Consider the following 21755-nt stretch of genomic DNA (forward strand, 5'->3'; position numbering starts at 1 on the left):
TCTCGTTACAGTGAAAAGATTATAAAGTGTGGTAGTTCACAAGTTATAAATGTAGCTCAAAGTATACTGTTTATCTGTGCATCTTGCTATTGAGCCAATAATTTCTAAATTCTTTTCAACAGAAGTAGAAGGAGAAATCTCTTATTGTTTCAAATTTTCAGCTAGTCTCAACGTTAAAGACAATAGGTGATGAGTTCCTTTCACATGACCACAGGACTTGCTGCACATTGTCAAATCAGTCCAGAGGGCACCCCCGGGAGTCTACGCATGAGAAGAACTTGTATTGCAGAACATACTTGTTAAAGAGAATTCTGAGGGGGCTGGCCTGGTGGCATAGTGGTTAAGTTCACGTACTCCTCTTCCGTGGCCCAGAGTTTGCTGGTTCAAGTCCCAGGCACGGACCTACACACCACTCATCAAGCCATGCTGTGGCAGCATCCCACATGCAAAGTAGAGGATGATAGGCACAGATGTTAGCTCAGGGCCAATCTTCCTTATCAAGAACAAAAAAAGAGAGACACAGAATTCTCAAGAGTAAAGACTAGTTCCCTTTCCTTTCCTCTCTACCAAGTGCCAAAACAAACCCTCATACCTTGGGGCTATATGCAGTGAGGGAGGCTAATATTCCCTGGCTAGATGCTTGCCTCTGTGCAGAAACTCACAGCCTGTTCTGTGGGGCATGTGTGAGGTTGGAGCCTCAGGCCTGGCTGATGCTGCCTGTAACAGTAGAGCAAGGAAAGAGAACCTCAGGACAAGTGGGAGCAGGCTACACTTCAGAGTTGATGGTGCTTACATGTGAGTTTTCCTGTGGACCAAGTTAACGAGGCTTAAGTAATCCTGCAAGGTCTCCACCCCAGAGGGCTGCCTGGACAGGGGCTCAGAAATGCTCCAGCAATGTGCCACTGGAGGACAGGAGCTGAAGGTCATGAGTGGTCACCTAGGAGTAACACTGCCCACATCCAATAATGGCATGGTGTCGATGGACCCTGCAGGCGACCTCCAAAGAACCCATAAGCGTGTATATGAGAAACAGCAGGCCACGAAAACAAACCAGCACCAGCAAGTACAACAGCCTTCATCCCTCTTCTGCCTCCCTGTGGACTCTGGAGGAGCCAGAAACAGTGGGTAGAAGGAAGTGCAGAGAGGACGGCTGAACTAGAAATGACCTTTCTTTCTGACTGATGATCACCAAGCCAGGTGTCAGGCCTGAGGACAGAAAAGGGGAGACGCTATAAACTGGATGAGAGGACAGAAGTTACAGTGCACATTGTACCCCATTTTTCTCATATTTGAAAATTAGTTGTTCCAATATTTTTAAATGATTCAAAAGCTATGGGATCTGCTGAAAATATCATCCAAAGTAGAGGTGGGAAAAGAATAAAGCTATTTTCTTTTTGTGTCTTACTAAGTGTGGCCCATTTAACAAACCAGTTACACTAATAAGTCTCCAACCCATACAAGATTATTTTTTCATAAAGTTAAGTCAGAAAGAAAACTGAGAAGATATAGAAAACCAAAATGAAATTTTAATATACCTCTTAAAACTTTAACTCCAGAATATAAACATATCAACAACTACTTTAAATGTAAATGGACTAAACACTCATTCAAGTGGCAAAGGTTGTCAATACGAATAAAATAACAGCAATAACAATAATAAAGCAAGAATCAAACATATGTTCTCCAGAAAGAGAAACATTTTAAATAGAAACATTAGTTGGAAGAAAGGGAAAAGTTATACCATGCATACAAACAGCTAAACTGGCTAAATTAATATAAGACAAATAGACTTCAACACAAGGAGTATTACTAGACACAAAGAGGAACACTTTATGATGATAAAGGGGCAAAATCTGAAAGGGTTGTACGAGCCCAAGCCCTCTACTTAAGAGATAAGGGAGCTGAGACAGATGACTTGCTCAAGGACACGCAGTTAGCTAGGGGAAGGGCCAGCTAAAACTCACTTCTCCCAATTTCCTTTTCAGAGCTTTTTCTATATTACTAGTGCCCCTAATCTAAGCTCATGCAACATGACATCAACTGGGGGACCACAGAGAATGGGAGAGAGAGGGTGGGATCTTGAGCAATGTCTGGCTCCAGATCCAAGTACTGCAATTTCCTGGTTGTGTGGCCCTGAACAAATTACCTAAGTGGCCTCAGTTTCCTTATCTGTAGAATGGGAATCCCTCCACCCATCTCACAGGATTGATGTGAAAAGTGACGATGAGGAAGAGGAGGTCAATAACTTGCCCAAGGTCACTCAGTAGTCACTTAGCTAGTCGGTGACAAGGCGAGGACCCCACAGTACACACAACCATTTTGCTGTCTCCCAATGAGTTATGCCCAAATGTAAGTACCTGGTAGAATGCTTGACCTTTACGAGGCACTTGAAAAATACTGATTTCCTTCCCAATACACTGATGCTATACTTGAGAGTAACTTTAGAAAGCTATTTTCTGTGTGGAATCCTCAGCTATAAAATATATCCTTTTCAATCCAGATGAAATAAGTTTCAAGTGATCTCTTCTGTCATGTTCGCTCTGCCTGACTCTTTGTAAGGTCATATAGTCTAAATGAGCAAAGCAGACAGGGTAAAAATTTCAATGATAATTTAATTCATATCACCTCTTATACTCCAAAATGAGTCATGCGATGGACACATTTTATAACATCCCTCCAAAAAAAGAGTTTAAACATATTTTTTTCAAAGGAAGAAACAGACATTCTTCCAGATGTTGTGGTTATGATACCCAGAGAGTCAGAGCCTCAGGACTGGGAGCCCAACCTTCAGTTTGTTGAAGGATTCTTAGGAAAATGAACTCTTTCTCGTAAGTCTGTGCTGTATAAGGCCAATCCCCGTATAAAATGTTCACATATCTTGACAATTTTCTGGATTATTTTTATTACGTAACTGAGGATGTCATAGGAACAGGCATTTACAATCACACTGGGCTCTATGTTTTCAGAGTCTAGTCAACTCTCCTAAATGTCAAGGTTATAGCCAAGGTCAGTATATTTTCAGCCCAGGAAAGTGGGTTTCAGCAAGATAGAAAGATGCCCACTGTGCTGCCTCACATAAACACAGGAAATTTAAGAGTAAGACAAAACTTGATAATTAATGTTAAAAAATGCATTGCTTAGCTACCAATTTTAGAAACAGCAGAATGCATACAAATCCAAAATAGGATGTATGAAACCATGAAATGACAAGAGATGCACAATAGCAGCATGTGGTCAGCATCCCCATCTTACAGATTCATTTTAGGACACATGTAAGGGCCTACTACGTGTCAGCTACTATTCAAATCTGATTGAAAAACTGAGAATGAGTTATGATCGCTTGAAAGAACCAAACAGCTCAAAATTAGTTTATTCAAATAAATTCAAAGGAATTCCTGAGGTCACTGAAATTTCATGCACATACATAAACGGGTCAAGACATCTTATTACCTTGACCCCATTCTATGTTGTAGTATGTCAGGCTCTGGATACAGCATTATTTTTTTTGTTGGTGAGGAAGATTTTCCCTGAACGAACATCTGTGCCAATCTTCCTCTATTTTTTAGTATGTGAGCAGCCAGCACAGTGTGGCCACTAACAGTGGTGTGGGCTCTGTGCCCGGAAACCAAACCCAGGCCCCCGAAGCAGAGTGCACTGAACTTAACCACGAGGCCATCGGGGCTGGCCCCTGGTTACAGTATTTTAAATAAAATGTATCATATCTGAACTATCAAGTTTCTGCATGATTTAAGAAGAAAGCACCATCCTGTTTAAAAGCACCAAATCAAGCAAAATATGACATTGCACTTGATGAAAGTCCACACAATTTATTCTCCATACAATATTATAGAATAAAGTATATTAGAAAAGAAAAGCGCTTACTACCTAAAAAGAAATTAAAAGATTTTCTGGACTACTTAAAAGTTCAGTTAGAAGTTAAAAGTTAAGAAAGAAGAACCAAACCATTTTTTTGTTGTTGTTTAAAAAAACTTACCCTCTGACTTAGAGTGACAGCAGAGAAGTTCCATAAGTACACATTACTTATCAAACTATAAATTAGGCAATGATTCAAGCTCCTAATGATGGAAAATGATTTAATCTCACTTAACATGAAAGGTTTCCACTCTAAGACTACTTAAAGAAGGATGTAAAACTTACATAGGAAAGATACATAGATAGACAGATGGGCTGACTAAAGGATCTACACGATTTGTCTAACCCCTGCCCATAAACAAACTAACTTACGAAAGTTCAGTGAAAGCAAATCCCCTGAAAACTAAGCCAACTCAAGAACAAAATCACCTTTTCAAATTAGGATTACATGTTCAAATACCAAAATTATAATTTTGAAATCATGAAAGAGTATACATGTTTTTTTAAATCACTATTCTAATTTTGACCATTCTGTTTTCCTAAATATTGCCAACTACATTCTTTTAAACAAATTTATTCAACAAACAAGGATAAAGTGCCTGCTATGTGCCACCTATTGTGCGAGGCGAACGAAGACGAAACAGACAACCTCAGCCTAAGAAGCGCAGTGTGTGTGCTGGGGTGTGCAGGTGTGTGTATGCGTGTGTCTAGAGGCAGGACACTGGAAGTTAAACAGGTAAACAAACATAGTATCACAACGGCTATGGAGACAGCATCCATAAAAAAAGAAACAGTAGCCGGCCTGATGGCGCAGCAGTTAAGTGCGCAAGTTCTGCTTCGGCGCCCCAGGGTTCGCCAGTTAGGATCCCGGGTGCGGACATGGCACCGCTTGGCAAGCCATGCTGTGGTAGGTGTCCCACATAGAAAGTAGAGGAAAACAGGCACGGGTGTTAGCTCAGGGCCAGTCTTCCTCAGCAAAAAGAGAAGGATTGGCAGCAGTTAGCTCAGGGCTAATCTTCCTCAAAAAGAGAAAAGAAAAGAAAAGAAACAGCAGAACAAATAAATCATTTATACTATTGTGGTCTATAATACTTTCATTTGTTTCAGTTTTGCTATCAATAGGACTGCTTTGAGCTGCATGTAAAGAAACCCCACTGTATTAGTTTGCTAGGGCTGCCATAACAAATACCCCAGACCGGGTGGTTTACAACAGAAATTATTTCCTCACTGTTCTGGAGGCTGCAAGTTCAAGATCAAGGTGCCAACAGGATTGTTTTCTGGGAACTTTCCTTGGCATAAAGACAGCCACATTCTCACTGTGTGCTCACACAGCCTTTCCTCTGTGCACACACATCCTTGGTTTCTTTCCTGTATCCTAATATCCTCTTCTTAAAAGGACACTGGTCACAGTGGAACAGGTCCCATCCTAACAGTTTCATTTTTAATTTATTTATCTCTTATCCCCAAATACAGTCACATTCTGAGGTACTGTGGGTTACCGCTTCAACATATGAATTTTGGAGTGACACAATTCAGTCCATAACACCCATCAAAGAGACTTAATCAAATTGTCACTTATTTTTCTCAGTTAACAAGAAATTCATAGGTAAGTTGATCAAGGCTGGTGAAGCCACTCAAGTAAGTCATCAAGAAACTGGGCGCCCTCTACTTCCGGTACTGCCATCCTCAGTGTGTGGCTCTCATTGTCATAACCACAAGATGGCAGCTGCACGTCTAAGCATCATGTCCCAGTTCCAGGACGGAAAGGAAGAAATGAGGGAGAAAAAGCCTACACAATGATGTCTATCTATATCTCCCTGGCCAGAACTGGGTGAGCACTCCTGGCTACAGTGTAGGCCAAGAAGGGGAGATTTTTAAGTGGACACATTGCTACCCTGAACCAAAAGGACAGCTCCATCAGATAGAAGGGAGGGAGAAGTGTGTCCCACATACCTCGCTGACCACAGATGTTGCCGTATAGATTCAGATAGACCTCAGTTTGAAGCCTGCCTGTGCCAATGATCAACTGTGTGACCCTGAAGAAGTGCTTCAATCACTCAGTTTTCTGAGTATCAAACAGTGGTAATTATACCACCTTTGATTCGCTGAGAGAATTAACTAGCTGCATTTATTCGTAAGGCCCAGGACACACTGCCTAGGCCTAAAGGACACTGGGGTGGGGCCTGGTCTTAAAGTACCCTGGGAAATCACAACTTTCTAAAAATACCACAAAGCCACCTGTAAAGACTCAAAAATATCAAAGAACTGGCTCCATTTCTTTACAGTGTGACTTTGCACAAATCCCGTTCATTCCACAGCGTGGCCCGAGAGCCTGCAGTCTCCATCTATCTCGTGCGTGCGTGTGTGTGTGTGTGCGTGCGTGTGACACTTCCTTCCTGATGGTCTTACACCTTACATGAGGTGGGGGTAGGAAGCACTGATTCATTAGCACTTGTGTTCCTGGCATCGTATATCTTCTGCCCAAAAAAAGGGTACTTTCATCTGTAGGAGGAAAAGGACACGAATTTCTCTTGAGATATTCTAGACCAGAAACCCTATTTAGAAGTGGGGTCTACCCTGCAGGTAATGCATGCCTTCACCTCTCCAACAAAGCTTGGTTTGGTAAACCCAGCCTTGGTCTGGTAAAAAGTGAAAATCTCCAGAAGGTTTTTAAAAGGTATTTGCCACTCAATCAAAGAGTGGATTCTTCCTGGTGAGCAATCTTGATATGAAACCTGTTGGTCTGCCATGTTTATAAATTCAAGCTGAGAAAATAAAAAGTAACATGTAACAGAACGTTTCAAAAGAGCCTGGTTCCGGCAGAGTTACTTTCAGGATCCGTATTAATACCCAAATGATCTGTGCTTTTACATTTCCTCCCTTCTCTCCGATAGCTGCACAAGAAACTTCTACGTGTTACTCATGACAGATGGGAGAGGAGCTTTAACCAGTTACTTTGAAATTCTTTCAAAGAGAATGAAAAATGGACAGAATGAGGCCAGACTTTAGATTCTCAGAGGGCCTCACAGGTCCAAAAAGGCTCTAACTAAAAGGAAACATTCTCCATCTGTATTTCTAAACTGCTATCGTGAAATACTTTCTCAGAAGCTGCAATAACTAAACTATAATCCTTCTTCATGTTGTCTCCATTCAAATTTGAATAAGGATATATCTAATAATTAACATACTTACCCAACATGTTTTCAACGCAAAGCTAAAAGAAAGGTGCTAAATCAAAAAGATGCCAGTTAGGAAGAAGAAACCTCTTAAACATTGCTGACGCTCCAAGCTCAGGGAGAAGGGCACAGTTAAGACCGTCAAATCCAATATTTTTGTAAGACTCAACCAACAACATGAATAAAATGCTCCCTCCTGATTTTGGAATTGCAAAAGATACTCTCTTAAAAACAATATTCAGCAGACTATTTTCCTTCAATTAATTAAGAGCTCTCTTGCTTTCTCTTTGGCACTGATATATTCAGAGGTCATTTGAAAAATACAATGCTAAAATAAATACAAAGCATTTTAGATTACCAAGAGTTCCACTTAATAAAAATAATCTGATTAAATAAATGCTCTCTCCCCCTAAATTTCCAGCAAGTTTGAAATCAAAAAATTTCTCTGATTTGCGATTCTATCATAGTGTAAGAAAAATAAGCATCACTTGATTAAAATCAAACTCATAAAATAGAAAAACACTAAGAGAGTGTGCCCACCAGGAATAGATGATAAACTATATTCAGAGAAATGTCTCCTCTGGTCTGAGTATACTAATAAATTATAATATCAGAATTTCTGTTACCAGAAATAACGAATATAGAGTTTTCAAATTATTGATCATCTTTCCAAATTGATCATCGTGCTACTTCTCAGTGACCAGTGTAAATAATCATGGAATACTTTTTCCCTCTGTAATAAGTCTGCAGATGGCTTCAATTTATTAAACATGGCACTTCTTCTGCTTATTCATCAGATTGCTTTCCTAATTTGCCCAGTCTGCAGACTTTGCAATAATGGCATTTGGTTATTCATCCATTTAAGAGATGTTGATTTAGTTTCTAATATGCACCAGATTCTTCCCTTCCCCAGGAAAGTCATGCTGTGGCTAAAATTTGCAAACAATTTCAACAGGAGGACTGAGGATTTGTACCCAACCTGGAGGTGAAATCAAGGAAGGCTTTCTGGAAAAGACGGCAACTATGTGAAGTCTGTAAAGGTCTATAGGATTCAGCCAGTCAAAGAAGGGGATTGAGTGCCAAGTCGGGAAAGGCACTGTGGCCACAGACTTCACATCCTTGGAATTTTAATATAGCTTAGTAAAGGCGACGTAAATAAAGGCATTCAAACTTCACTGTAGAGCTCCGGCCCATGGATAGCTTGTATTTAGCAAATTAGGGAAACAGAATTAAATTCTGAAAGCAATAGGAAGCTGCTGAAGCATTTTAGAGGTAATGCTATAATAAGATTTGTCTTGTGCAAAATTCCTTCAGCTGAGCATGGAGAATAAATGAGCAAAGATGTAAACTTATAAAGTAGCCGTTTATTTGCCTAGAGAAACAGGGAAACTGAAGGGTTATTGGAGCAAGCAAGACATGAGTCACTGAGGACATAAACTTAAGCAGCGGCAATGGGAGAGGAGAGGACAGATAGATGCTGTTGGCTCAACAGATGGGTGACTCGTTTCACAAAAATTTAGAACCCAGGATGAGACAGGGTTCGAATGAAGTTGAGGACTTCTGTTTTGGACACACAGATCTGAGAGTACTCACAGGACTTCAACGTTAAGATTTCCAGAAGAAAACTGGATAGAATTGGAGCTCAGAGAAGAGGTCAGGGATATGGGACTCATCTGCGAACAAGTGGTTGTAAAAATGGTAGAAGTGAATGAGTTATTTCGTAGTGAAAGAGTCTGTGGAGTAAGAAGAGTCTACAGCAATGTAGAGACCTGCAGAGAATACCATTTGAGGGCTGGGTGGTGGATAAGATACTTCCAAAGCTCTGCATCTAACGTAGGACAACAGTATAGACTGGACAAGCAAGCCCATGCAATCAGGGCCTTCAGAAGTCCACAAGGGTAACAGCAGAAATGAATTAATCTAGTACAATTCCTTCAGGTTGGAGAAGTGAAGCGGCTTCCCTAGAGTCACCAACTTGGGGAATGGGCACACAGCAGTTGTAATGGCTAGTGTCTTGGTTTCTTACACCATAAAATTTGGAGGTAAGAAAAAAGGAACTCTTGATATTCCTTACTGCAGTGTGATTTTATGATTCTAATCAAGTTTCATTGCTCGTTCATTCAAGACAAGCACACAAACTAAACACAGCAGTCTTCACCTTTTCAAACAACAGAGCCAAGAAAACAAGAGAATAAATGAGGCTGAAATCTGAGTCTTACTGCCAATACCAAACAATGGGAAAATACAGCTTGTCTCTTCTTGGTGATGCTAATGATTCAGTTAAATTGACTTCTTTGAAGGAAAATTACTGTTAATAACCTTAATTTCCTCCTAGTCTTTTCCCCCCAGGTACCTGACATTTTAGATAAAATATTTTCATAAAATATTAAAAGCAAAGGAATTATATCTTAGGTATCCAACTCCACATTGACAGACTTTACGAATCCCTTTCGTCTCTCTTGTCTATAGCCTACACTTTTGGTTCACCAGTTAAATACATAAAGTTTCCCATTCTATACATTTCCCAAGAAAACCATTCCAATTGACTAAAAGAATTTTTTTTAAATGTTACTCTAAAGCCCCCCACAAATCTTACTGATACCAGCCACGTGCCACCATAGAATATTCCCAACTTCAATTTAAATTGAATCATGGTATCTGCAGTTTTCTTTTCTTTGTCCACAAAACCAGGCCATAGACTTTCCATCTTGGCCTGACCTCTCACCCCTGCACAACTTCGCTCTAGAATGGCAGGTGGGTAGAGTCTGCCATTTGCCTCCCCAGGCCTATTCTCCATCCTTCTCCACCCCTGCCTCCTCTCCCTTGCCCTCTGGCTTCTGTCTGGGTTCAGCTAGTGGAAGGCACAAACCAGAGTTTGGGGGCAGGAGGAAAGTGAGGTGGGCGTGTTTATTCCCCTGCTATCTCCCTGCAGAGATATTACAGCTTGGTTGTGTCCCTCTAATTTACAAAAGGGCACAGCTCTTGTCAGAGAGCCCTTCTGGCCCCTTCACTTGGAGTAGGAACGGCTCCCCATTGTTGCTCAGTCTCTATTCAGCACTCACCCTGGCTGTGGTCCCTCCAAGCACAGCTTCTCACCTTCTCAACCACACCTGCCCACACCTTCTCAACCACACCTGCCCACACCTTCTCAAGGGTCCCTTTATTAAAGCCCTCCTCAAAAGACTCAGTTTATACTTGCCATCTGTTCCCCAACAGGACCCTGAATGACAGAGGGTTGAAGAACGACCAGGTGGGGCCCTCCATTGTGGCTTTCACAGACATTACCAAAGGAAACTGTAAACTGTAAAACGCTATAACATTTCCATGAGCAAAACCTAGTACAGACTTTCTGGAATATGCAAGGTTTCAATGCCAAGGAAAGATGACTGAATCTTACCATATTTCTACAATTCACAATGTGCTGTAAAAATAAACATGCAGAAGGCAGAGAATCAGAATCTGAATGTCATTGCCAACCTAACCAGAATTTTTCGTAAAAATGGATATCTGGAGAAACAGATGAAAGAACAGAATCCATCTTTGAAAACAGAAACAATATTTCATTTTCCTGCTGTTTACCCACATTAAGATTTACTAGCATTGATATTGTGACGCTTTAGAGTGATTCCAAGTCTTTCAAGGGATGTCACAAAATCCTAAAAATTTACTAATAATTTACTCCATATTATTGATAAAATCTATAGTTATTAAAGGTATCACTTCTGAAAAAAGACGGGAATCAGTGACCTAGATTTTCCGTATTTTTCCCAATATCTCTCTAAATAAAAATACAGTGTAGTTTCTAATTTATATAGCCCTTTGTCCACATACCATGTCTAAGTATAATGGAAATTAACTTCAAGTATCTATTAACTAGTAAAACAATAAAATAGCATTATATCTGAACCTTCTACTTCAAGTAGAAGGTAAAAAGAGATTCTTAAATAATTAAGTATTTGAAAGTCTAAAGCTATAAATACACCTAGACAGAATTTTTAGCAATGAAATTAACTTGATTTTCCTTTAACTTGAGGTCAATTTCAACCTCTGTTGGCTGTGCAGGACCTCACTTCTTTGACCATATATTCAAGGATGCTCATGACATGTCCCTGGTCTGAGGAGTCTAGAGTTTCACAACTAACCATATAGATTAGAATATAGATTTTCAACTCTGATTCTACAAGATATCTCTTTACTAAAGAGTTTTTAAATTAGCCTCTTAAGTGGTAAATTCTTTTTGATTAAGTATTGTATTTTCAAGAAATTTTAAGGACAAAAACTATTTCTTAAGTTATTTCCTGGTGTACTGTATATAACCAAAATCTGACTGAATTAGTAAAGCCATGTGACAATGTGGGACATGCTTCAATTAGAGGAAATGCTCATAATTTGAGGCTCCACTAGATAGAAATTCCATAGAGAGCTTTTTTAAAGGCAATTTGGCAGTGCTCTCCCAAAATGTAAAATGTATATACCCTTTTGACCAAATAGTTCTGTTTCTAGGAATTTAGCTACAAGAAATTCTCACACATGTGCGTGAAGACCTACGTACAAAGACCTTCAATCTTCCAGTTTGCCACAGAGAAAACAGGAGAATAGCTAAATAAAATACAGTACGCCCACACTACCCAAGTTTATGTACTGTTAGAAAGAAAAAGATAATGTAATGTTAGGAAGAAAAAGATAACTAGTATACTCACATGGAAAGATCTCCAAGATACACACTTAAGTGGATCAAAGCAAGTCACAGAAAACTGTATACAGTATGAGCCAGTTTATGTAATAAGAAAAAGACACATACATATACTTACATATGTAAATGCATAGAAAAAGGAGAGAAAAGAGGTGCTCTAAGCTGTTGCCAATAGTTATATCTGGGAATGGGTGTAGGTGGGAAAGAGTTATTTTACATTTTGCTTCTGTATTTCTGCATTATTTCAACTGGAACATATGAATGTATTGTGTACCTCATTTTAAAAACCAATGAAAACAAAACATTAACAGAAATTCTAGAGACGGCTTTGGTGATTTGTCCAACAACAGAGTATCAGCAGATGTGAGAGAAACTCACCTCAAAGGGACTTCGCTTTCATTTGATCCAATGGGATCTCTCATTGAAGGGCCAAAGGGAAAATCAGGGCTGTTAAGTAGAGTGCAGACTGCAACACCAACCCTGTACGTCCAGGACAAATATAGCAACTATCAAACAGCCGTGGGGATACTGCACAACTGGTTAGACTTCAAACCAGCGATGCAGGCAAGGGAACCTCCACGTCCTCATAAACGAAGTCACCCACTTCTCCATACTTAGGTGTTCTTATTTTAAAGGAACACCAAGAAAGAGGAGATAAAAACATGTTCTGCCTTGCTAACTTTGTTTATTTGATAACATCCTAAGAAAAAAAGGAGAGAGAGAAAAAACAGGCAGAAATTCAGAAGCTAAAATTTATGTCCACTGGAAAGAAACGGCCATAACAACCTTCGTAAGAAATTTAACGGGGTGGGGGGAAGCATGAATAAAGAAGACGGTGTACTTACTTAAAGACGAAACTACTGACATTTTCTGGTACACAGTGTTGCCAGGCACTTACAGCTGACAAAAGGCTCAAAATGGGAGCTCACGGGCCGAATTCGTTCAATGAATATGTTTTGTTTGGCCACCCCATGAGCTGACACGTTTTTTATTCCAATTATTTCTAAACATTTTTAAATGAGATCTCACACTTAGAATAAATCTGGATTTCATGCTTCTCTTGAAAATGGAGAGGCGCTGGCAACCCTGAGCCCCACGCTCAGCTGGCAGAAATCTGTCAGACCTGCGGATCCCCAGGAAGGGGCATGGTAGAGCTCCCCATGGACACAGCCCCCACTCCCTAGGGTCTCTGACACCGGGGCAGACAGCCGCCTGTAGCTGACCCAGCCCTGAGAGCAATGAGAGTGTGCCACCCACTGACAGAAACCATGAGGAGCCTCACCAGGTAGAAGCTGGCCCTCAGACAACCAAAATTACTTCCTAGGCTCCCCCAGAGCAGCATTCAGAGAAACCGCCCTCTCTCAGACTTCCGGCCCATGTACCTGTGAATTAGATGAGGACACATGGCTTTATCCTCAACTTCCTATTTCAGTTCCATGTTCACAGCAGAGTTGCTAGAAGCTTCTCTCAGAGTTGCCAGAAGCTTCTCTGTGACACCTCAGCCATGTCACTTAAAATAACGGTCATAAAACTTTTTATTGTAACAAACCTTTCAGCAGCATGGACTTAGTGGCAGGTAACAGAGTACAGTGGTTAGAAGTTGGAGTTCAGTTCAAATCTCATCTCCAACTTTAACTCCCTGAAGTCAGTAACTTCACCTTTCCAAGCCTCAGTTTCCCCAGATGTAAAATGGAAATACTAGTAGTAACCACCAAAATAGCTGTTGGGAAGATTAAAGGATGAGGCGTATTTTAAGGGCTCAAAATATCTGTTGTTTTGTCACTGTTGTTGCTATTACTACATAAAGCAGAGACAGGGAGCGCTCCCACTGAAGCCCTGTGGGAAAACAGGAGCGCAAAACCTCCCCCTAGACATCAAAGATATCCACATTATTCTAGTGGATGCCTCTCTCCTTCCAGGCCTAAATGGCTTAATATGGTCTTTTTCAAAAGCTTGGCTGGAAGACACAGACGCCCTGGGGATAGCATCTGGCTTCACTGAGTTATCTTTTGAAACCCCACAGTCACAGAATTTTGAGACAGTTAGGGCTGAATTAATGTTAGGTCCCTCTGCCTAACAGCAGTCACAAAGTCAGAAAAGTCCAGAAGAAGATACAGAACTTCACAGAGGTCCTAAAAGGTGACTGGAGCTTTCCGTATTTGCAAGGGGGCAGAACAAATGTCCCTTACTAAAAGTTTTCTAGGGTGTGCCAGCCCAGTGGCATGGTGGTTGAGGTCGCCCACTCCACTTTGGCGGCCTGGGGTTTGCGGGTTCAGATCCCAAAAAAAGTTTTATAGGAATTCAGCATGCTTTGGATGGATAGGTCAATGGCATTTGCCCCTCTGGCAGAGGAGAACTGGCGGGTGAGCAGGAATACTGGTAGTATTAGTACGAGAAGGACTAATAGCAGTTGGAGCAACAGTAGTAGTAACACCATACCCAGCATCATTCACAGTATAGTACCAGGCATTTTGCCCCAGAGGGTTATTCTCCTCAGATTACAGATCATGCAACTGAGGCTAAGTGTGGATGCCCAGGGTCAGAGCTAACACACAGCATAGTCAGGATTTGAGCTCAGGTCTGCCTGACTGCAGCACCTGAACATCTCAGCGCCTTTACACTCCTGGGAGCAGAGCTACAGTAGAATCCCCCACTTAGCCACCCAGCTGCCTCCAAGACGGAGTGTAGCCAGAACAGCTGTCCTTTACCTTGAGTGGGTCACGCTCCCCCTTCAGTCTGGTGAATCCTACAGACCCATCTCAGCACAATATTTTTAAATGGATAAAACTAAGCACAAAGGAAGCCAATGCTATTACAATATACTCATCAAAATAATTTTAAAAACTGGATACACATAGCAATGTATGTCCATCTTTTTCAACCCTTTAAATGCCAAGATCAGCAGTGGCTCTAATACCTGTCTAAATCTTATATGGAAGTAAGTGAAAATAAAGACTAATTCATTTGCCAGCTCTATTCCTGGAGCTACCAAATCCCATCATCAGACCATTCCAGGGTGGACCTGAGCTGGGGTCCTGTTCTGAGGGAGAGAGCAAGACGTCAAATGTAAATCTAATGGTCTGTGATCTTGTCTCTCTGGATGAGCTACTTACAATTAATTACTTCGAGTTACTTTCTTCCTCCTGTTCTAAGGAAATGGCGACTTCATTCATGTTAGGGGGCCAAAATCATCCTTTAATCGTGCAGGAGGAAAAGAAGGCTTTAAGAAGGGCATTGCCTATTAAAGCAATGATTTGCCTGGCCTGAGGGTGGCTCCTTTGCTGGTGGTGAAATTTCCCAGTCCTCAGCACACCAAAGGATCATGGGAGGAGAGCAGTGAAGGAGACTCCCAGTCAAAGGGATAAGATAACATTATCTTGTGGTCAAGTGTGTGCAACCTTCTCATTGAAAGTTTTATACAGGTGGTAGGCAAGAGAGGTGTTCAGAGAAAAAGCTTCCTCTGATTTATGTCCTTTTCAACTATTTTGATTCCACAAAGGAAAGGAAAGAAAAAGTAGATGGAGTTCATGCAGAGAAAATATTCACCGTCTTGAACATCAGGGTCTCCTAGCTGAGATCTGGAAGGTAGGGCCTGGCTGCTTTCATCTCCTCTATAAACTTGGGTTACACCTTCGGCATATGAAAAGCACGCGAAGGCATGCGTTTCCAGCCAGACTAGAAAGCAGGATTTGGGGGCAGTTGTTGCAATCAAGGGAAATGAGCTTTCAATTCTGGGGTGATTTTTTTTTTGAAAGCAGGCTTACTTCCAGTAAGGACAACGCAAACTTCTCGCTCATCTACTCAGTAATTCATTATCACTCAGCTCTACTTCCATTGAGGGGGAAGCAAACCGTTTTTATATTTGGCTAGCTAAAGAGTCACAGCCTCTGAATGGACAAAACCTTTACACCATTCGAAGGCCTAACGAGATAAATAATATTACACCTTGAGGAAGTATGTCTACTTTAAAGGGGAGGCTTTATCAAAAGAAAAACCATTAAACAGAAAAACAAACACTAAGGAATGGAAGAAAGACCTACACAAGGTTATTAGATTTCCTGAATATTACAGCGAAATAGAAAAAATGTGGGACGGCCAGCACTGAGGATTAAGCAGTGGCCTCGCAAACACAGTTAACATTTGAACACCAACAGCAAAACCAGACAAAGTCGCTGCTGCCGACCACCAGCAATGAAAAGCTATCTTAATTTCTCAATAGGTGGATAAGTCTCTTTGACAGACACTACTATGGTCTACAAGTTCACATTAAGACATGAAAAGCAACTATTTTAGAAATTTCAGTCTGGACATGAAATACCAGCTGTGATCATTAAAGCGTCTCCATTAGTCCTTGACCTCATTCTGCATATCAAACGCAGAAGTTCTTGGTTTTATAGGACTCACTGTGATAGACAGTTGACTAAAAACCTGGGTCATCAGTCCTAATAAACAGGCTGTTTCAGCCTTTACAAGTGGTCACAAACGACGATAACTTAATCATAATCTGCTAAATACTTTTAAGTTTCAAACAATATTTTTGCTTCCCCAAAAATATTTGAGTTCACTATTAAGGGCATTTGTGAAGACCATGAGAAATACGTAATCTTTCTTTCCCATGACTATATTACCTAAGGGCTGTGATCCACAAAGATAACATTTATTCTCAATATAAGATTTTAAAATTAAAAAATCAAATAAACTCAGCAGCTAATTGCTAACGCATCATTGAAAAATAATCCACAAAAATTATTTATGAATTCTGCTGAGTTTGCCAGCTACATCTGAAAGTTTGGGGATGAAAAGGCAGACACAAAATCCAGAAGCTGCCTTCACTTTTACTACATCCTTTCGCAAATCAGCATACCAAGGTGATCAATTCAAGGAAAACAAGAGAGCAGCTCTGAAGCTCATTTTCACCTCAATTTTAACTTGGAGGATAGGTTAGGGCTGAATACTAAGCAAGTGCTTAGTCATCATTTCAGTAGTTAATGAATCAAACCCCAAAACGGATTTAGTAGTACCCTAGGAAAATACCACGACGATTTGGATTGCCAAATATAACTGTCCCACGAGGCCAAAATCAGCAGCGTACATTAATCTAAAGACGTTGGATATGTTCTTGGGAAAGACGAAACAGTGGGGCTATGAGCACTGGCTTGGTCTCTGCTGGGGATGAAATATTCCCAAGAGCTGACGTAGATTTACAAAATCCATTTCTGTAAAAGCTTTCTGGTAACTCTGAAGACTTTTTAAACTTCCGTATTTCACCGTCTCACAAGGCAAAAACACACCACCTCAAGATTCTAGGGCATGTAAGTAGTATAACAACACTCAGATTTTCAGGCACCCAAACATACAACTTAGAAAAGAGTATTTGAGAACAAAGCTCTTCTGTGTGGGTGTGCATTTGTCAAATAAAAGGTAGCATTATCCTGACAGACAAAAACGTGTACCCAGTGATCAAACGGAGGCTTAGAAATTGTGTTTTGACAGTTACTTGTAGAATAGCATTTTCACCAGCGATTAATTCAGAGCTGGGGAGTGATATCATCAAAGCTAAATCAAAACTAAGTTCGGATGGTTGGGTAATAACACAGTGGAGGAAAGCGTAATCAGTAATCTAATACAAGGTACCTTTAGTTATATTCTAATCTGCTACATGCAAAGGGTTACTAGTTAAGGCAGCAAAAGTCTCTTTACACTAAAATGCCAATAAAAAAATGCTATTCCATTTAAAAAGTGAATTTTTATGAAAACAGGTGTTCTCCCAAGATGGCAATCATTCATTAAACTTCTAAAGTTCAAAAGGGAGATGACATAAGAGATTAAAACACCAGCAGAAAAATATACAAGGCTGTCCTTTGAAAGACACAGCATTCTAGATTATATAACATAGATAATGGGAGATTAAACCACACGCCCCTGGCCAGCTAGATTTCTGTTCTTCCGCATGATTCTCTAACTCAGGCCACTGAAGTTTGAAAAGTACATACAATTAGCTTCTCAGTCCACGCACATATTTTTCAAACCAAGAGTCTTCAAAAAAAGAAAAGGATAAAGTTAAAATTTTACACACTCACACAGACACACAATTTTTCTTTTCGGAAGAACAGAGTTCCTCAGACGCTTTCTTAATCTCCTTGTAGACTTCTAGGTAAAGTCACCAGTTGCTTTTCCTGGTGATGTTTACTCTACGAATCTGATTTCTCTTTAAAGGGGAAACAATCCTATTTTAGATGTTACACAGCTGCTTATGTTTGCACGACATTATTGCCAACCAAATAGAATTATTAAACAGCCATCTTCACACATTCATAACTTAGAGTCCGCCATGTATCACATTTATGGTAAAAAAAATGACCTTTCATGAATGTTTTGGCCAAAATTAAATGTCAAACACGTGCTTTAGAACAATAGCTGGAATCACTATCGAGTAAAAAAAAAAAAGTTAGGGGAATAGAGGGTCATCTCTCCAATACATGCATATTTATGAAAACATAACAGGTATTTGCATCTTTCTCTAGAAAAATGCTAGTTTTATGATTCTAGATAAAGTTGCACTTAGACACACTTGGAAATTGGAGAATTCCGTATTTCCATACTTCTATATAGTACTGCCTACAAAGTCTACAGTCAGAAGTACCGTACGACATAGACAAGGTCTAATTAATTAAGGAAAAGGCAACTTTAAAATTCTGAAAATAAGACATCATCGTTTACATGCTTTTAGGAGGCCCGAAGACTGCTCCCAACGAGTGCCGGCCTGTCAGTGTTGTTTTAAGTGGAAATGGTCAATCATGTCTATTATTTCCCCAGAAGAGGTAAGATCCACACGCACACACATTTACAGGCATTGCACGGTGCCAACTATTTCCAACCAAAATAATCATATACACGTCGGGCCGAGCTATTTCTAGCCAGAAGTGGTGAACGTCTGCAGTCTAAGGAAACACAGAAAGCGATGATTATAGGAAGGAGGTGGCGGCGGGGACCCCTGCCTGCCGCACGCGCAGGGCGCCTAGCACCCCGCACCTGCACCGGCTACTCGGCCGGGCATCCGGGTGCGCGCGCGCGCGTCCGGGACGCACCCGCCGGGAGCAAACAAGCCCCGCGGGCCCGGGCGGGCGGGAGCATCCTCGGGCGGGACCTGAAATGCCTTCTCCTACCTGTCACTTTGCCCGGAGCTGCTGCCGGGGATGTGGCAACGGCCGCCGCCTGGAGACCCAGTGTGTGCGCGCGCGTGAGTGCGCGCGTGTGTCTGTGAGATCTTGTTTGCGGTGCAGCTCACTTACTGCTCCCGGCGCCACCAACCCCCTCCCCCATAAAGAGCCGGCCGCCGAGCCCCCTCCCGGCGCGCCCAGTCCCGCCCCTCGCCTGCCCCCGCGCCCCCACCCCGCCTCCCTGCCGCCCCGGCGCGCGGTCCTTACCTCGGCCGAGGCGGGGGTCTCCGGGGCGCTCCTCCGCGAAGCCGCGGGGCAGCGCCGGCCCACTCCGCCCGCCTGCCCGCTCGCCCACCGGGCTCGGCGTGTCCCCGGCTCCGGGCCCCGCCGCCCCTCCGTGGCCCGCCGCTCCCTCCTCGCCAGCCCCAGAGTCTCCCTCCTCGTTCTCGCCTCCCGGCTCCAGAGCCCGAGCTGTCGCCTCGCAGCCCCAACCTGCCCAGGCTACGGAGCATGCCCAGTGCGGCGCGCCCGGGCTGGGCTGGGGGTGGGCAGGGGCCGGGCCGGCCGCCCGGCGGCCGCGAGCCGGCGGGGCGGGGAGGGGGCGCCGGCAGGGCTAGGGACGCAGCCTCGCCGCCAGGGGCCGGCGGCCCAGGGGGGTGGAGGGCAGCGCTACGAGAAGGTGGGTGGGGCGTCCGGGGAAGCCTCCCCGAGGCGCGCTCCTCGGGGGTCTCTCCAGCCGCCCCCCGGCGTCCCAGCGCGGCGGCACGTGCCCAGTGCCTGGGGTCCGGATGCGCCCTGCGTGGCGCCGGGCGCAGAACCTTAAGGGGGAGGGCAGAGTGGCACCCTTCTCCGAAGGGAGACCCGCAGCCTGCCGTGGGCCATGGGGCGGGGGTGGGGGTAAGGAGTGAAGGGAGATCAGGACTGGCAAAAACAGGTACCTCAAAGCTGCTGGCGGGGGTGGAGGGAGTGTTTATTTGTTGATATCTTGTTTAATAAACACATAAAGCGCTTACAGTGCACTGTTCTAAACGCTTTTTATTCGTATAATCGTTAAAACAATCTTCCAAAGCAAGTACTACTATAATCTTTTTTTTCCTCAAGGTTTAAACTGAGCCATAGAGAAATTAAGTGGTTCCAAAAAGTCTTCCCCAAAGCGCAACCTCAGAGACGCAAACCCCCCAGACTTTGGTCCCTGGAATGCTGAGACGCTGCTCCAGCCAGTCCCCGGCTCGCCCCTGCCCTACAACGGCCCCCGGGTGGCTCCGAGTCACCCTCGCACTCAGATCCTAACGGTGTTCAGTCTAGCATCACTCTTTGTGTGGACCCTCACAACGTGCTGCTCCAGGACTCCAGGGAGGGCTCCCTCCTCCCGGAGGCCACTCCGCCTCCTCCTCCCGGCCGGCGGCCACCAAAACCCGGAGACGTGGCACCTGCGCACTGGGGACTGGGGCCACGCTCGCAGCTGAACTGGGCATGCTCAGCCGCCAGAGTAGGTCCGGCTGACCAGGAGGAAAGAGCGAGCCTGGCCGCCGGAGCAGTGTTGGGAATAGACGGAGAATGTGTGCGCAAGCAGTGGTCCAGACTCCCAGGGCTAGATGCAGTTGCAGACGCAGAAGCCTAGTTCCCCGGGCACATCCTGGCCTTTTCCAGGCAAGGCTAAGAGGGAAATAATCAAAACTTTACCAACTGGGCATCCTTAAGGGGGAAGGAGCTGAGAACTCCCCAGCTAAACTGCCAGGCTGCAATTTTAGCGGAGCCCTGAAAAGAGTTCCTGAGCCGCTGAGCCTGTCTGCCTGTGAGGAAGCCAGGAAAAATAGGCTAAACCAAGTTTCCCGGGAAAAGCTGGGTGGCTCTTTATTGTTCAGGGGTCTTCAAGATGTGGTGACCTTGAGTGATGCCAGGGTGTCACGCAGCTCTTCTCAAACTGGAATGTGCACACAAACCACCTGGAGATCTTCGTCAAGTGCAGATTCTGATTCAGCAGGTCTGGGGTTGGACCTGAGATTCTGCCATTTCTAACAAACTCCCATGTTATGCTGATGTTGCTGGTCTTAAGATCAGACTTTGAGTAGCAAGAGGTTAGAGCAGTATTTTAGGCCTGTTCTCCACTTTATATTTAAGTAAACTAACGTTTGGAAAGGTTAAGCAATTTGCCCCCAGTCATACAGCCAATAAGTAGTGTAGCTAGTTTCAAACCCAGTTCTCCGGAATGCCTGTGTATCTTCCAGTATTTCCTGGGTATTACCCGTAGACAGATGAACTAGAAGCTGTCATCTATGTGTCTTGATCGTTTTAACAGTGGAATTTAATTTAGTATGTATTATGCCCAAACATAGTGTATTGGTTAGCCTTCGCTGTGTACAAACCACACCAAAAGTTAGTGACCTAAAACAACCACTTCGTTAGCTCACAATTCCATGAATCAGCAATTTGTAGTGGAATCAGCAGAGCCATTCTTCTGCTGTTTCCACTGGGTCCACTCATGCAGTTGCAGACGTGTGGAGCTTGGAGCTATGTCCACGTGGCTAGGATGACAGGGTATGGCTCCTTCATAGGGTGAGCTCCTGCTTCCCAACAGCAAGGGAGGGCAAGCCCCCAATTTAAAATAGCATTTCATACCTCCTTTTGCTAATGTCCCATTGACCAAAGAAAGCCACATGGCTGTGTCCAGATTCAAAGTATGGAAAAATAGTAAACTTCACTTTTTTTTTTTTTTTTTGGTGAGGAAGATTGTCACTGCACTAACATCTGTGGCAACCTTCCTCTATTTTGTATGTGGGATGCTGCCACAGCATGGCTTGATAAGTCATGTGTAGATCCATGCCCAGGGTCCAAACGCACCAACCTGGGATG

At 43.1% G+C, this 21755-nt stretch overlaps 1 protein-coding gene across 10 annotated transcripts in view; it reads right to left on the minus strand.

The window, feature by feature from the left end:
* Window positions 1-19400, minus strand: part of PLCB4 (phospholipase C beta 4) — a 388953-nt gene extending 369553 nt beyond the window's left edge. For 4 of the 10 annotated variants that reach the window (XM_070587877.1, XM_070587870.1, XM_070587869.1 and 1 more), the window contains exon 1: window positions 19170-19400. The gene's annotated coding sequence lies outside the window, so the exon portion shown is untranslated. Of the gene's footprint in view, window positions 1-17822; window positions 17939-18908; window positions 19081-19169 lie in introns of those variants that run through there. The other 6 variants (XM_070587879.1, XM_070587871.1, XM_070587862.1 and 3 more) reach the window with 3 other exon arrangements.
* Between the last annotated feature and the right edge of the window lie 2355 nt (window positions 19401-21755).

This window comes from Equus przewalskii, chromosome 21, assembly GCF_037783145.1.
Source record: "Equus przewalskii isolate Varuska chromosome 21, EquPr2, whole genome shotgun sequence".
Classification (NCBI taxonomy): Eukaryota; Metazoa; Chordata; class Mammalia; order Perissodactyla; family Equidae; genus Equus; species Equus przewalskii.